Source organism: Candoia aspera, chromosome 3 (genome assembly GCF_035149785.1).
Source record: "Candoia aspera isolate rCanAsp1 chromosome 3, rCanAsp1.hap2, whole genome shotgun sequence".
NCBI lineage: Eukaryota > Metazoa > Chordata > Lepidosauria > Squamata > Boidae > Candoia > Candoia aspera.
The window spans coordinates 137,909,828-137,927,151 of record NC_086155.1 but is presented as its reverse complement, the minus strand read 5'-3'; the positions used below and the strand labels follow the sequence as shown (position 1 = coordinate 137,927,151).

General features: G+C 38.5%; 2 protein-coding genes across 7 annotated transcripts in view; both read right to left on the bottom strand.

Annotated features, from left to right (window-relative positions):
- Window positions 1-17,324, bottom strand: part of PPP1R3G (protein phosphatase 1 regulatory subunit 3G) — a 1,059,979-nt gene that overhangs the window by 919,080 nt on the left and 123,575 nt on the right. The gene's annotated exons all lie outside the window — the stretch shown is intronic.
- The window catches only part of FARS2 (phenylalanyl-tRNA synthetase 2, mitochondrial), a 258,123-nt gene that overhangs the window by 208,071 nt on the left and 32,728 nt on the right, over window positions 1-17,324 (bottom strand). For 2 of the 6 annotated variants that reach the window (XM_063298848.1, XM_063298852.1), the window contains exon 1: window positions 2,234-2,297. The exons of 3 other annotated variants lie outside the window; for them this stretch is intronic. The gene's annotated coding sequence lies outside the window, so the exon portion shown is untranslated. One more of the 6 variants, XM_063298849.1, reaches the window with a different exon arrangement.

Genomic DNA, 17,324 nt, shown 5'->3' with positions numbered 1-17,324 from the left:
TAGAAAAGGCAGAGGAACTAGGGACCAAATTGCCAATATCCGCTGGATAATGGAAAAAGCCAGGGAGTTTCAGAAAAACATCTATTTCTGTTTTATTGACTATTCTAAAGCCTCTGACTGTGTGGACCATAACAAATTGTGGCAAGTTCTTAGCAGTATAGGGATACCAAGCCATCTTGTCTGCCTCCTGAGGAATCTGTATAATGACCAAGTAGCAACAGTAAGAACAGACCATGGAACAACAGACTGGTTTAAGATTGGGAAAGGAGTACAGCAGGGCTGTATACTCTCACCCTACCTATTCAACTTGTACGCAGAACACATCATGCGACATGCTGGGCTTGAGGAATCCAAGGCTGGAGTTAAAATCACTGGAAGAAACATTAACAATCTCAGATATGCAGATGATACCACTTTGATGGCTGAAAGCAAAGAGGAACTGAGGAGCCTTATGATGAAGATGAAAGAAGAAAGTGCAAAAGCTGGCTTGCAGCTAAACCTCAAAAAAACCAAGATTATGGCAACCAGCTTGATGGATAACTGGCAAATAGTGGGAGAAAACGTAGAGGCAGTGAAAGACTTTGTATTTCTAGGTGCGAAGATTACTGCAGATGCTGACTGCAGTCAGGAAATCAGAAGACGCTTAATCCTTGGGAGAAGAGCAATGACAAATCTCGATAAAATAGTTAAGAGCAGAGACATCACACTGACAACAAAGGTCCACATAGTTAAAGCAATGGTGTTCCCCGTAGTAACATATGGCTGCGAGAGCTGGACCATAAGGAAGGCTGAGAGAAGGAAGATCGATTATTTTGAACTGTGGTGTTGGAGGAAAATTCTGAGAGTGCCTTGGACTGCAAGAAGATCAAACCAGTCCATCCTCCAGGAAATAAAGCCAGACTGCTCGCTTGAGGGAATGATATTAAAGGCAAAACTGAAATACTTTGGCCACATAATGAGAAGACAGGACACCCTGGAGAAGATGCTGATGCTAGGGAGAGTGGAGGGCAAAAGGAAGAGGGGCCAACCAAGGGCAAGATGGATGGATGATATTCTAGAGGTGATGGACTCGTCCCTGGGGGAGCTGGGGTTGTTGACTGACAGAAAGCTCTGGCGTGGGCTGGTCCATGAAGTCACAAAGAGTCGGAAGCAACTGAACGAATAAACAACAACAATCCCTGAGGCCACCCAGATGTTTTGATTTCATCTTCCATCAGTTCTAGGTAGCTTGGCCAAGGGCAAGAAATTATGGAAGATGAATTCAAAACAACAGGAGAGTACCAGGTTGTCTATATCATCATCATCCAGAATTCTACTTGGAGTTCAGCCAAATAAAAATTCAACTCTGAATATTCAGCATGTGGACAGCCAGAAAATTCCTTGTCCAATTCTCACTTCAGGCACAATTTAGTGGTAACTGGAAAGCATCCAGTCTGGATTCTAAGCCATCCCTTCTTTCTATAATACTGGAGACCACATAAAAAGCTAGGAAAGGCTATTGAGATAATATATGGAAAGCACTAGAGCATGTAACAAAATAGAAAAACATTAATATAAACAAAGAAACAAAATATGGTTTATGATTCTTATATGCAAGAAAAGCAGCAAGCCACAATTCTGGGTTTACACATGAATTGTGTTGTTTACACATCCATGTGTTGTTTAATATAATGGACTGAGACATTCAGTCTGTATAGTTGCTCTCTCTGGCAGAAGGAGCCAAGAAGGAATGCATGTTGTTCATTCAAAATCAATTTCCAATCACTTTTGTTTAGAAATCTGGTTTAAGAAATCCAAATAAGCCATTCTGGGATATAGAGAACTCTCCCAACAATCTTAGAGGTAGTCCTCGCTTAACAACCCTAATTGGGACTGGCAACTCTGCTGCTAAGAAAAGTGGTCACTAAGTGGGAAATCAAGTGATCACGACTGTGCTTTCCGGCCAGAAAGAGACAAGACTACTCCGTTTCACACCTTCAGCTCCTAACCACTCCCTCACCCTTTGGAATGCTCAAGTGCCTGCTTACTGTCTTTACACATTGAAAGCAATGCAATTGCGCTTGCAGCCTGGGGCTGGGAGCCACAGGTGTGCTAGCAAACAGCTTACTCTCTTGAAATCCATTTGTCTCCAATATCTCTGCTCTGCGAGGGCAGGGAGAAAAAAAGCAAGCAATTTCTGTAGGCAATCTATCATTTGCCTGACCCTTTCCTGCTGCTGGCGCAATGACATTACTTTTGATGTGTAGAAGAGCAAACATCTTGCTCTCTTGAAATCCCTTTCTCTCCAATCTGTTTGCTTTGCAAGGTGGGAAAAAAAGAAAAAAACACAGGTCAGGCATAGGACAACACATACTGACTGTAATGGCGATCATGTGACTGAGGGATGCTGTGAAGGTTGTAAATGGTTGTAAGTTGGCCATAAAGTTCTTTTTTCAGCACCATAACTTCTAAGGGTCACTGAACAAGTGATTGATAAGCCAGGACTACCTGTGCATGTCTTTGTAAGAAGATGCAGAGAGCTATTATATCAACTCCATCCTGCTTTAGAGCAGAAATGCCTTAGATTCTTCACTGAATTCCTCATTGTCAGGTGGGGAAAAATGTGTTTATTCTAGAAGCAGGATAATAAAACTAGGCTATACCCTGGAGGAGGGAATCAGAAAAAGGAAGAAAGGAAAAGCCATGGTTGCTGGGCTATTTAAAGACTCATGGAGTCTGTGAGGAAGAAGCTGTTTCTTCATTGGGAGCAGTTGACTAGCCCTTACAAGCTTTCAGTCTTCCCTAGGAATGGAGAAGAGGACAACAGCTGAAAAAATTTATTAGCTTCTGTTAGTTAAGACCAAAGAAAGGTTGAGGAAGGAGAGGAATAATTAGGGGGCAGAGACAGACTGCTACTCAGTGCAATCTCCTGTGTACTTTTATTGGCTGTATTCAGGGACACTTGGAAATCCCTGTGAACTAGCAAGGGTTTGCCAGAATTGTTATCAGTGTTAAGAAGCTGAGCTGTAAACTATGATCCATGATTAAATGGGGTCTCTTTCAACTTTTCATTGTAAATGAGAGCCTGGGATATGTTAAGCTTATGCATTCTGCAACGACAATAGAATATTTGCACACTCTAATTCTGACTGAAGCTTAATACAAGGGCTTTGTATATTCCACTTCTTGTGGACGATACCAAAGGAAAAATAGCCCTGTGCAGAAATGAAGGGAAAAGGAAAAGAAAAGGATTGAATCATTCCGTTATTAACCAGGAGGTCAAAGCAATTCAAAACTGGCAGCACTACAAAAGCCCCAATAACAACCCTGACTCTAGGTCATAAAATGCTTTTTGATGTTGTCAACCCAAACATGAAAGAAACACGAACTAAGCATACAGTAAATATGCACTGAGAATGAGTGATTAGTAATAAAAATGTTTTATTCTTCACACTGGCAGAATTTTCACAACCTTCACAGACTTCCCAGATTCATTAAGAACCAATCTAGTATAATCATTAAGAACTTTAACCTGGTCTTAGGAAACCTAAGCAAGTTACCACTCAAACATGGACTCACAAATTTGGGTCAGCCACTTTCTTTCAGCCCAGCTTATTCTGCAGGATTGCTGCAGAAATAAAATTAGGGAAGATCTTATATATATTCTGTCTTAAAACCCAGGAAAAAAGGGGGGAAAGGAAGACATATCTCCTTTGAGTGAAACACCAACATTGCAGTTTAAAGTACTCCTATTTACTGATCTAACCAGTCAGAAAAACCCTTCTTTGAAAGTCTGTAACATTCTTCTTCCCCCTTGTCTCTATCAAAAAATAAAAGACAGTTGAGTTGATGGCAGTTGAGTTCAATTACCTTTTAATTTGTTTCTTAGGGTGTATTTTCTGAAGATTTTACCAGACCAGGTAGCATCTTCTTCTTTTGCATGGACAATACCATTTTGACTAAATAAGAATTGGAACTCAAGTCCAAAGCTTCAGAAACTAAATGTACTATTTTCTCTCTTAATAGTGGAAACTCCATGCTAGAACTAACAAAGTACAGGAGATTATGATGACAGTCATGCTCAGCTGGTAAAATTCCAGAAACCTCTGGATTTCATCCATAAATTCTTAGATTTTAGTGCTCAATCTAACATGAAGTAGGATTGAATGGGGAAAAAATGAAAATTGCATTGGCAGAGGTTAAGAACATATAAAGAGCTCTGGTGAAGCAACCCACAGTCTACATAATCTGAAAAACGAAAATACTTGTAAATTTCTTCATAAATTCCATTTTACCATTCCATTTACCTCACAGCTCTCAGGTCAAAAAGAACACAGAAATGGCATATGCTGCTTTTGTTTTTGTGACACAGATGTCCCAGCTGCATTTAACTGATGTATATTGAATTGTATAAAAAGGAATCACATGGCCAGCTTCCATTTATCTGTCATCAATTCTAACACAACATTTAAAGAAAAGATTAGAACATTTCGGCACAGGGAACTATATTTTGCAGCCTAAGGCACACGACTCCTACAGTTCGTAAGAGGAAGGTTGAAATATTAATGAGCAAGCCATTTGTCAAGAAAATTATGCAAGGGCACTCAGCCACCATACAAAACAGCAAGCAATTTAAGACTCAAAATAATCCAAAGGCATTCAACCCATCTGGTCTTCTGAACAGTATTCCTGAGTTATTCCTGAGTCTGAAAGAAAGAAATGGAGGTGTCACCCTTCCCCAAATGGATAAATTTAACATTTTTGTGGTTATTACTGATATTTGGGTATGGCCTGACAATCATGACAAAATAAAATCATGCTGAAAGTAGGATTTTAGACAATTCTATCATTTACTTGTTTGAAAGTAAGCTCTATTGAATTTATTGGTACTTATGTCTGAGTAGACTTGGAAAGTATCATACTGTTATCTAAATACATGCATTTTACAAGGGATGTGTGCACCAAAGAGTACAACCTAAAATGTGAAGTGGCACAGAAAATTTTGTTTAATTACTAAAAGCCTACAGAATACTTTATAAAATCAAATGGGCAAGAAGAAATTATTTTTAAAAGAGCTAAATGGCTACTACAAAATGGTATAATTTCTGCACAACATACAAGTTGTCTGATTTTATCTAACCACAAGTTAATCTCTTCAATAAAGTATACAGACTTTTTAATGGACTTCAGATGAGAAAGGTGACAACTGGGGAAGGCAATGGCAAACCACCCCGCTACAGTCTGCCAAGAAAACGTCAGGAAAGCAGCATCCCTCCAAAGGGGGGGACTCGGTGAGTGCACAGGGGACCTTTCACCAAGATGAGAATCTCTAGATTATTAATAAAGGAATGTACAAATGGGAAAGTAGCAGCACTTCTGAAACAAGTAAGTTTCATACATTGGACTTAAGAAAGAGGACACTCCTAAATTAGTATGATTATTTACTGTCCATTCCCAAGGAAGAATAGATGTAGCTCTGATCTGTTTGAAATTAACATCCTTCTACCATTTTGCATGATCTGCCACTCAGAAAGTCATCAGATGGTCATTAAGCATAGATCTTTGACTATTAATACACTTTTTATGCTGTCTTAGTACTTTTCTTGAGGTTTCATAAAAACCCGTGATATAAAAGATTATTACTCAGTTAATTAATAAAAGTTGACTCCACATTTCTACATGATACACTGCACACTTGCAATGTACAGTAAAACAAAGAAGTTGCTATTCAGAATAACAACAACAATAATAATAAAAAAAATACAACTTCTCAGAAAAGTGCTTTTCAGTTTGCATCTGCAACTCAACACTAGCAAGATGGAGTGCCTCTGGATTTTTGGTACTCTAGATCTGGAGAGTTGCCAGCTTTAACTGTTGATGGGGTAGCACTCCCCCAAATAGTTAATGCGCAATTTGAACATAATTTTTATTAAGAATTTTAATTACAATAGTAAAAACTAATACAAATTAAACTTAGAGAAAGATAAGAGAATGGAAAAAAAGAATAAAAAGTGCAAGAAAAAAGAAAAAGAAAGAAGAAACAGAAAGAACATAATAAAGAAAAAGAAGTATATAAAAAAGTGACTTCCAACCTTCTTCACAAGTATAAACAAATGTAAACTCTTCACCTCCTATAAGATTAAACAGATATCTCTTCATCCCATATCTCATCCCTTATCTAAAAGCAAATCTATAAAACATCAACTTTTCAATCTTGGTATTAGCAAAAAGTCCATAAAGGGTTACCAGAGCATTGCAAAAAAAAAAAAAAGTCTTATTTTAACCTTGATCAAATAAACCAACTTTAGAATCTTTCCCTTTACTTCTAACAGTCTTAATCTTTAATTCAATCAAATATTGTTGTCGGATTTGATTTTTCTTCAATTCTTCTTTATTCCATCACATAGATTTCTTCAAGGCGTTAACAAGCCTCTTTTGTAGATCCAATAAGAAACCTTTTTCTAGGTCATTCTCTTGGTTTATCATTGGAAATATTTTGTATTTCCCTTTTAATTTTTAAAACTTCAGCCAGTTTCTTTTGTATATCCAATAAAGCATCCTATTCCAAATCATTCTCTTGACCTGTCATTTGTAGTTCCATATTCTGTATATTCTCTGTCTTGTCAGATAAAATTTGTTCCACATCTGTCATTCCTTCATTAACATCTCTTAGACATAGTCTATCCATAGAAGCAGACATTATTACTGACATGTTGATATTGTAGTTACTAATTTCTGGCTCCATTCTTCAAAGATCTCTTTTAGTATTTCTGATGTTATAACGTTTTGTGTCATTTTGTAAGTACCAGTATTGACTGACATCAAGAACAGACTTGTATTTTTTTTTCTTCTGCTTAATACCTTCCAGCCCCTCTAGTGTCCAGTTTCTAAAATCATCACCTTTTGTTATGACTTGCAATAGCCAGGATAGCCAAAATAAGTCTGTTTCCCACAAGAAGATGCTTATTTTTTATAGTTAATTCCAAAATCTTATAGTAAAAGTCAATATTCCAAATTTATCTGGACCCTTAATCCATTTATAACTTTCTTAGATCAAAATTTTATTTAGCTATTTGCTGTTCATTTCAAATTCTTTAAATTCTTAAGCTTGTAATTAATTTTTCTTTTGTTCAGATTTGAAGATAAACTCACCCAATGAAGAATTTTCAAACTTGTATTCCAAAGGTCACTAATAACTTTAAGATGGTTAACAGGCAATTAGAAGTGATTAGAAGTGAGGTTTGTGAACTAGTGCCCTTTAAAAGGATCTGCTGCAATTGCAAACATAATCCCATAATCTCACGGCACTCAAACCGATGGAAAACCACTGTCCTGTGGTCTCCTCGCAAAGAGCAGCTGTCCAAAACATATGTGGGAGATCTCCCATCCTCTCCTTATCTGGAGAGGTTCCAAGGGACCGGTCTACTCATCAGTTCCTTAATCTTTGCCACAGTCGTCAGCTCCACTTTGCAGAGCTGTCTTCAGTTGCCATACCTCCCCCAGAAGCCCAGAATTGGTGTGCAATTTGGAGGTCCTCCTGAACTTGTGGCTCCTACTCAAGAAGCAGGTGGCAGCCATGGCTAGGGAGCCTTTGCAAAGATTCATCTTGTGTGTCAACTGTGCCCACTCCTGGACTAGAAGACCCTGCTCATAGTCATTCATGCCATAGTCACTTCCCATTTGGACTACTGCAAAACTCTTTTAAGTGGGGCTGACCACCCAGAAACTTCAGCTGGTCCAGAATTGAAGTGGTGCACAGAGTTGGGTACCCTGCAATTTGCCAGTGCTAGACTGCTGCTGCGCAAGCTACACTGGCTCCCAGTTTCTTCTGGGGCACAATTCAAGTTGTTGCTTATCAACTTTAAAGTCCTAAATTGCATGAGACCAGGTTATTTGAAGGAATGTCTCTCCATGAGCTTATATACTGATCATACTAGATTGCAAAAGGTGGATTCACTCCAGGTCCCCTCTATTAAATCTAGTGGGATCTAGGAAGTAAGCCTTTTTTGTAGCTGTGCCTATCCTATACACTGTGTGCACAATTATAAGGCAAGTGAGTATTTTGATCATATCATTTTTATGCATATTTTCCACCTCCAAGCTGTATAAACCTGAATGCTTGTTGGATATAAGCATATCAGGTGATGTGTATTTGTGTAATGAGGCAGGGTGTGGCCTAAGGAGATCAACACCCTATATCAAGGTGTGCATAATTATTAGGCAGCTTCTTTTCCTCAGGCAAAATGGGCCAAAAGAGAGATTTAACTGACTCTGAAAAGTCAAAAATTGTAAAAAGTATTTCAGAGGGATGCAGCACTCTTGAAATTGCTGATATTGGGGCGTGACCACAGAACCATCAAACGTTTTGTTGCAAATAGTCAACAGGGTCACAAGAAACATGTTGAGAAAAGAAGACACAAATTAACTGCCAAAGATTTGAGAAGAATCAAACGTGAATCCATTATCCTCCAGTGCTGTCATATTCCAGAACTGCAACCTACCTGGAGTGCCCAGAAGTACAAGATGTTCAGTGCTCAGAGACATGGCCAAGGTAAGGAAGGCTGAAACTCGACCACCACTGAACAAGACACATAAGTTGAAATGGCAAGACTGGGCCAAGAACTATCTGAAGACAGATTTTTCAAAGGTTTGATGGACTGATGAGATGAGAGTGACTCTTGATGGACCACATGGATGGGCCCGTGGCTGGATCAGTAATGGGCACAGAGCTCCACTTCGTCTCAGACACCAGCAAGGTGTGGGCTGGTATTAATAAAGATGAGCTAGTTGGACCTTTTCGGGTTGAAGATGGACTCAAAATCAACTCCCAAACCTACTGCCAGTTTTTAGAAGACACTTTCTTCAGGCAGTGGTACAGGAAAAAGTCTTCAAGAAGACCATGATGTTTATGCAGGACAATCCTCCATCGCATGCATCGAAGTACTCCACTGCGTGGCTAGCCAGTAAAGGCCTCAAAGATGAAAGAATAATGACATGGCCCCCTTCCTCACCTGACCTAAACCCTATTGAGAACTTGTGGGCCCTTCTCAAACAGGAGATTTACGGTGAAGGAAAACAGTACACCTCTCTGAACAGCGTCTGGGAGGTTGTGGTTGCTGCTGCACAAAAAGTTGATCATCAACAGATCAAGAAACTGACAGACTCCATGAATGGAAGGCTTATGACTGTTATTGCAAAGAAGGGTGGCTATATTGGTCACTGATTTTTTGTTTGAAATGTCAGAACTGTTTATTTGTAAATTTTGAGTTGTTTGTTTATTATTCTCACTTTAACAGATGAAAATAAACGAGTGGGATGGGGGAATTTTCGTTTTTCATTTAGTTGCATAATAATTCTGCACGCTAATAGTTGCCCAATAATTGTGCACACATAGATATGCTCCTAAGAAAGCCAAAACCTCACTTTTACTTCCTTAAATATTCAGGGTTGAGGTTTATTAACATTTTGGATTGACCGAGAGCACTGTAGTTGTTCAATAATGAAATTCATCCTCAAAAATACAATTTGCCTAATAATTGTGCACGCAGTGTAGAAAAGTCTCCCCTCTGCAATATGGAAGGCCCTCTACCCTCCTTGCCTTTAGGAAGGCTGTTAAACCTGATTTTTCCCTCACATCTTGGCCAGGATGGGAGTTGAGCCCAGCAAATGTTTTTGAGAGGATAGTGTCATAGCACTTGGTGGTTTCTAACAGTTTTTTTAAATCTTATCTATTTTATTATTTGTATGTCTATTTGTTACAGTAATTTCCTAGGGTTTTTTATTTAATATGGGCAGATATACAGTATATATTATTTCTAATAAAAATAATCTTCCATAGTGCACTCAAATAAGAAACACTTCAAAATACCAGATTAAAAAATGCTTTCCAATTCAAATTATGTCTGGAACTAGCAATTTAATCATATATTTTATCTATAGTGCTAAAGGAAACTTACGAATGAAGTATTTATTTGGCTACTGTGAAAAAGATCTGGCCTCTGCAAATGGATTTGGGGTTAATTTATATGTACCTTCTTCCCTCTATGCACTCCAATTTGCTGTACTTACACCATCTAAATTTCATCGTGAAATCAAAAATGGAAAACTATGGCTTGGACAACTAGTTCGCATCGAAACCAGGACTGGTAATCAAATATATATTGTGGCTTTCTATTTTGCCTTAGAGACTGCCACTGTTCACCTAATTTGGCCCTTATAGCAAAAGCTGTGATTTATTCAGATCAAGTATGGAAGGAGTAATCAGAAAATGCAAGGAGAGGGTACAATTCATCAGCCTCCAATCCAGTCCTAGTATTTAACTGATACACCTGAAGCAGATCAATGCCAAACCAATATTGCAAATCCTTCAAAACGTCACAAGAAGGCTAAAGAGGGATCACAGGACTGCCAATTGAGATAACATTTGGTTTCATATAGTTTTTGTTTTAAAAACTCATAATTAAATTAAATAATTAAATTAAATAAAATTAGCATTTGGTTTAATACAGTTTTTATGAGAAACTCATAATTAGATTCATGGTAGAACTGTAAGAATGGAAAGTGTTACATGTTATTCAGGTCTACAAAGTTAAGTTCTAGCATAAAACTGTAAAAAAAAAAAAAATCAGAAGAAAAATGTTTCTCCCTGTCTTTTTTATGTCGGTTTTACCAGAAAAACTACCAAAAAAATTAAAAGGGTTTATAAAATAATTCCTAATATTTTCTTTCTTTAAGATGCAAAATAATTTTTCTGTATTTGTAAATACTTACTCTAAATCAATATTTTTGTTAGAATGTAGATAGCTTCATTTTCAATGTTAACTTCTGCCTCCTTGTTTTTCCTGGACAAGCAAAAGTGAAGAAATATTGTGTTCCTTACCATGTAGTTACATTTGCAACAAAATTAATTTGTTTAAAGTAAACAGAATTAATTAAAATAAACGTATCTTTATAATAAATTATACATAATACATTTTATAAACAGTGACTTTATATTTGTAAAGGGTGCTAAAAGTATTACATATATTTTACTTTTTTGTAAAAATTCAATTTTTTCCCAAAATTTCAACATTTTCCCAAAGCCTTAGGGAAAAACAGTATTTTTTTTATTACTTCAACATTTCCAAAAATTGTGTATCACTATCTGAACCATATTTTAATACTGAGAATTTTCTACAAACATTCGTATTAGTAACTATATGGCTATCCTGCTAATACTACCAACATGGAATAATTGTGTCATTTGCACAGTCTGCTTTACAAATAACAATGACTGCTTTATAGCTCTCTATATCTGAAAACTCTTTTGTGAGGCCCACCTTTCAAATTATGCACATACATTCTTTCGATCCTTTGCACCCTCGTAAATTTTAGCATTAGCACAGCTTTGAAAAACCTGCTTAGCTGGCTTGTTGGGATTTAAAAAGCAACAACTGTAGTATATCTTCCACAAGCTTAGTACTTTGCCCAGGAGAAGAAAAAGTGAGTTCAGTGCTATTTCTACCATTTCAACCTTCCCATCAGTAAGTAGTTCAAAAGGCAATAGTGACCCATGGCACCACATAAATATTCTGGAAGATAAATTACTAAAGGCTAATATCCATGAGAATCAGCAGTGTCAAGAATGCCTGCACATGAGGCTACAGCTATTGTCCTGTTTCTGAGCTATTGGAATTACAAAGCACCATATTCAATTCTCTTATTTTTTTTAGCTAGCATACAAGAACTAGAAGGAAGACCATAGTTGCAGTTTGAAGATTTTTTTTTAACTGAACCTCAGACAAAATATGAAAAGAAAAAAGAAAGCATGTGTATGTGTATAGATTTTACACGGCATTACATTATTTTTAACAAGCAGAAATAAGTTGGGGTACCAAAACACAACCATTTAGATTTATAGCATTATGTCAAATGTTAGTTTTGGCTACAGGGAATAATAAAGGGGCCCATAAATCACAACGTATTATTTCTAAGCAATAGGGGAGTAGAATCTTTTCTACATACAGTATACCAGTTAGAAGATTCGAAGTCCCATTCATAACTGGATTTCCTCTGCCTTTTCCCAGAGCAGTCTTAAAACAGAAGACCAATTGCTGCAATAATTTATGTAATCTCTGACAACTACACTGTACTGCTCTTCTGCATTCCATTTTGAGTGATCTGAAAAAACAAGAGTAGCTGGGCTTTAAAACTTACTCAAAGCTTATTGCTTCAGTTCTGAAAGTAATTGTTGAATATAGGTAGTCCCCAACTTATGACCACAATTGGACCAGAATTTCCATTGCTAAGCAATGAGGTCGTAAATCGAGATGTCACGTGACCACTTGACTTAGCGACAGCAATCCAGGCACTCCCCGTTGTCGCCATTAACCAAATCGCACCAGTCGTTAGCCAAGGACCCACCCCAAACCAAGACATTCCAGGATTGGTCCCTCCCAGCCCCAAGCCTCAGTAAGACAGATTGCCTCCAACTCCCCTCACCTGCCGGTCTCTCTTCCATCTCTGCCCTTTTGCCCACCCTGCACCCTGCCTTGCGGGGTGGCAAACAGCCCCAGAACTGTGCGGCTCTGGGGATGCAAGAAGCCCCAAGTCGCAGGGCAGCATGAAGCAGCAGCCACCCCTGGAAGCCTCAGCCAGCCCAGCAGTGCAGTGGCAAGCCACAGTGCCCAGGAAGCCCCAGCAAGCGTTTTGCCCAGTTGCCTTCTCTCCCAGTTCTCCACACTGACCTTTCGCCTTTGGCGCCCAGCCGCCATGGCCGAAACAGAAGCGCCTCGCTGCCTTTGCGTTCTTCAAAGAGAGAGCCTGTGAGCACTTGCTGGGGGAAGTCAGGGGCACACTTTCTTCTGAGATTTGTTTACTGTTATATTAGTCTAATAATCAAAATCCCTGGCTGACTTACAATAAAGATTGAAACCAGAAAATAGAATAGGAAATTTTAGGCTCAAGCATAATAGCAAACCAAAGGTAAAAGAAGTTAGGATTCAAAACACGGTTTCTAACTGAGCCTTGCTATTAAAAAAGAAAAAGACCTTGGGGTCCCAGGTGTTTGCAGAAAATTGAAATTATTTCAAAAATGATGACATCCAAGCAGTGGCATCATGATGCAAATCCCCCCCATACATACTTGTGTCCCCATATCTGATGGAAGTACCTAAATCACAGTATTAGTACCATGATTTAGATTTTCTCAATTACCCCCCATGGATGTCTCCCCCCCCAGTGGACGCCCATGATTGGAATAAGACTTGTTTTGGATTCAGTTAGGCTACATAAACTGCTGCTTGTGTGTGAATCAGGTCATGGAACAGGGGTGAAAAACTTTAAATGGCTATGGACTTGTTGTGGGTTCTTTCTCTGAACCACCAATAACCAGATCGACCAGACCCAACAGACACAAAGCACTGGAAATGTGGACAGTGGCTGGGGGGAGACTTTTATTTTACAGAAGGAAAGCTTACAAGTAAAAGAAAAAAGGAATTTTAATTTTTAAATGCCTACAGCTGTTGTAGAAATGACTCTTAATAATAAAACTCTTTTCTATTTTGGGTTCTGCTTTCTATTTCTGTTCTGCCAAAGTCTTTACTGTTTCTCCATTTTTTCTGCTTGTTTGTTCCTGGCTGGGCTTCTTGATTCTTCTCCTCTTCCAAATCTCAGCTCCCTCTGAGAGAAACGGCTTGAAGAACTTTTTCCGTACCCCGGTCTGAGGGAAAGAAATAAGTGCCTCTGTCTCCCAGTTTTCTCAACTGCTGCCTCTTTTCTGGTAGCTTCTTCTCATCAGGGCAGCCTGTCTTTTAGTTTGCCTCTTTATTTGACTCCTGCACTTTGGCTCTCTCTATTCAGCCTCTTTGTTATGAGGCCTGTGGCAGCAGAGCTCCCACGCAGCCATCTTGTCTCTCTTCCTCCTTGCCAGTGATGCTGTTTGATTGGCAGCTGCTGTTTGATTGGCAGCTGGGTTGTCCTGACAACAGGGGAGGGCCAAGAATGGAGCGGGCAGAAGGAACACAGGGACTTTTAATCTGCTCAGGCAGTCTGTCCTTCCAAAGGACTACATAATATTTGGGTGGAATCTGAAGACTGCACTGGGTGGGTTGGCAGTGCACATGACTGGGGCAGAGATGTCTGTTTTCATTTTCCTGGGAGATACATGTGTTTATTAAAACCACATTAAGCCTGTGTTTGGATTTATACTACTGTTTCTATGTGTTTCCACTTCAAAATGGCAGAAAGCCTCACCAGCATGCCATGACAAACAGTTTGAATACGGGGAAAAGACTAACTTTGGAAATCAACTCCACAGGAAGGCTAAAACTGCTTTTATTGAGATTGGCTGTAGTAACAGAATCTTGCAAGTGTGATTGTGCTATACTTTCTCCCCCTTCTTATTGTCCAGTGAATCAGGGAGGCATCTGCCTGAGTTGCTTCTGAATATTATCTCATTGCGCAGGACTTAAAAATGCCTAGGTAACAATTCTTGTTTATTTCCAACAAGGTCATCTTCCTTACTCTCTAACTAGAAAAGGAAGAGCAGGCCACTTTTGCTATACAAGAGTGGCATAAACTAGATACTACTAATTATGTAGACCAAAAAACTCAGTCTACATCTAGGTATTACCTGCAACCACTACAAATGGCTGGAGTTGGCAGGTTCACGTCTCTGACTTCATGTCTCTATCTTAACACAGTGCCAAGCACAATGCCACAGATGCATTCCTGCTACCATTCAACTTTAGAACCGAGGCATCTCCTGATTAAGGGCTATTCATGCTAATTCTGGGTCTCATAACTGGGAGAGGAGACAAGAGGAACTAGTGGCTTAAAGGATAATCACAAAGGATCTGAGTGCTTTTAGACTGCCTCTGTTTGCTAGATGCTGCTAAAAGCTCGGCAGCCAGTAAATCTTACAGAATGCATACAAACTACAGAAATAGTTGTGACATTACGGTGATTATATCTGATTAAGATTCTGAAAATAGTAAAGCGCCGGTCTTCAAATACTTGTCACTTACACATGAGCCAGATCAGCCTATAAAAAGAGAGTTAACAAAAATCAAGAGTGGGATTGACTTTATATTCTGCCATATCATGCAGTTTACTTATTTGCTTCTCTCACTTGATGCATTAAACATCCTAGAGCTAACCATGCACTTTTTTTTATTTTATGCTTAGAAAATCAGACACTACTTTATCATTCAGCTGCTGGATTAGAAAAAAAAATGGTGGGCAAACAACATGCAGATATACAATCTTGCATGAATCCTGATAATGCTTTTACAAAATATAATTGCTGAATAATTATTTGTATGATTCTCTAATCTAGAAGCAAACAAGCTTTTTGGCTAATGGGCACATTTAGTATGTTGAGAGTATTTCTCACAAATTGAAAATCGTTAGAGGGTTTTTCTGCTCATAAAATGTTTGTCCTCATGGGTATATCTAACTGCAAAGTGGTGAAATTGCTCCTTAGCACTCCCACAACTCCTCCCCATAGTAATGTTTCTACCACTTTTTTTTTCATTTTGGCATACTTCCAAATAAAGCACTGCGTACCACCAACCCACTAATTTTATATTCTAAAATGCTTAGCAAGCCGATGTGAAGTACAGAAGCATTACTGTAAATATATATGCAGGTGGTTTACTTTTGACTTCCTGTCTGTATGTGTGTGCGCGCGCATCTGTGAGTAAAGAACTATAAAAAAGTAAACATCAGATGAGACAGGGAGCCTAACAGGTACCAAGAAGTTATCCATGATCAGTAGCATTTGGTATTTTAGTGATGATAAATGATATTCTACACGTGCTGTCAAAGGAATGCTAATCTGGCCATATCACTATCATGGTAAACTGATCAATTGCTATTAGACAAGACTTATGGGAAGAAACTGAATCACTGTAATGCCACAATGAATCTACACATAAGACACAATTAAATAAATTTTACTTCAAAGTGTCATGCCAGGAAATGCCTCCTCTTTAATATTCAGAGCTGCAATCATCATCATCATCATCAACATTCACATGACAATATCTGTCTAAATTCTGCATTAATTTTAACCCAAGATATACTTCAGGTACTGTCATGTAGATAGAATTATGAGTAATATAATTATATAGCAGCCAACAACAGATGACATGCTGTCCTACTGGAAAGAATAAAATGTACTATTAATTTATTCCAAATGATCTGAACACTCAGGGAAGACAATTGGAAAGAGGTCAATTTACTAGTGACCACTGTCTTGAGATCATAATAATTAAGCAAGCATTCTCCAGGTCAAGCTTATTCAGAGAAGAGAGCTGACACCAACCATGAATAGCTGACATTGTGAAAGAAAAACTCAAATTGTTCTCTTTTTCTTCTTTTCTTTCTTCTTTTCTTCTTTTTCTTTTTGTTTTTATACTCCATCTGCTTACAGCAAACATTCTTGTTTCAAACATGGAGTATTCAGCCTTCACCAGGATAGTGTGCTGAAAGTTTCAAAGAACGATGGTAGAATGCACACAGTCATAGCTGGACGAGGGCTGTGCTCAGAGCCCCCAGTAACAAAACAGAATGATCTAGGACACATTTCCATTTGGTGTAAGACTAGGACAAAGATTCTGTGCACTGCTATCAATGTGGCTAGGCTCCATCAGAGCATGTGCCACAGTTACTAGCATCATGCTGTCACTGTAGGCAGAATTGGCCTTTGGTGGCAGCAGAGAAAGCAGGGGTAGTTTTCAATAATATTATGAATTAATCATATGAACATCTTACTCCAGCTCTTCCAAGAATCTCAGGCAGCAAATGTAGGGCTATCCCATTTTACCATACACTATGTGAGAGCAGTTAAGCTAAAATATTATGATAGGAAAACTATAAAGTTTGCAAGATAAGCATGAATCAATGTGGTGTCTGTGGGAACAATTTGACTATTGACATCTCCCTTGGTGCCCATCAGTCTCCTTGCTCCTCCTGATATTTTGTCATTATTTTTAGAACATAAGACATTTAAAATTAATTTTAGAGCACTACCATGCTGTAAAGCAAAGTGTGGTTGCAGCACCATTGTTATTTTCAAGAACATCTTTATGGGCCCCAAGACAAATTCTTTAAAAAATAACTGTTATGCACCCAGTTTGTTTTGAAGCCCATCAACAAAAAAGGAAAAGGTAAGACTAGAATGATAGATACCATCCTAAATGCTAGAGAAAGCGTGGGAGAGTGTCTTGAAATGCGGAGATTGAGATTTTGTATGTTTTGCTCATGCTGTGCATGAGATACGTGTACAGTATGTATTCATTTAGGGCTCAGACTCCATCTCTGTACCATAACATCAACCCCTTCGAGGCAGGCAAACTCAGGAA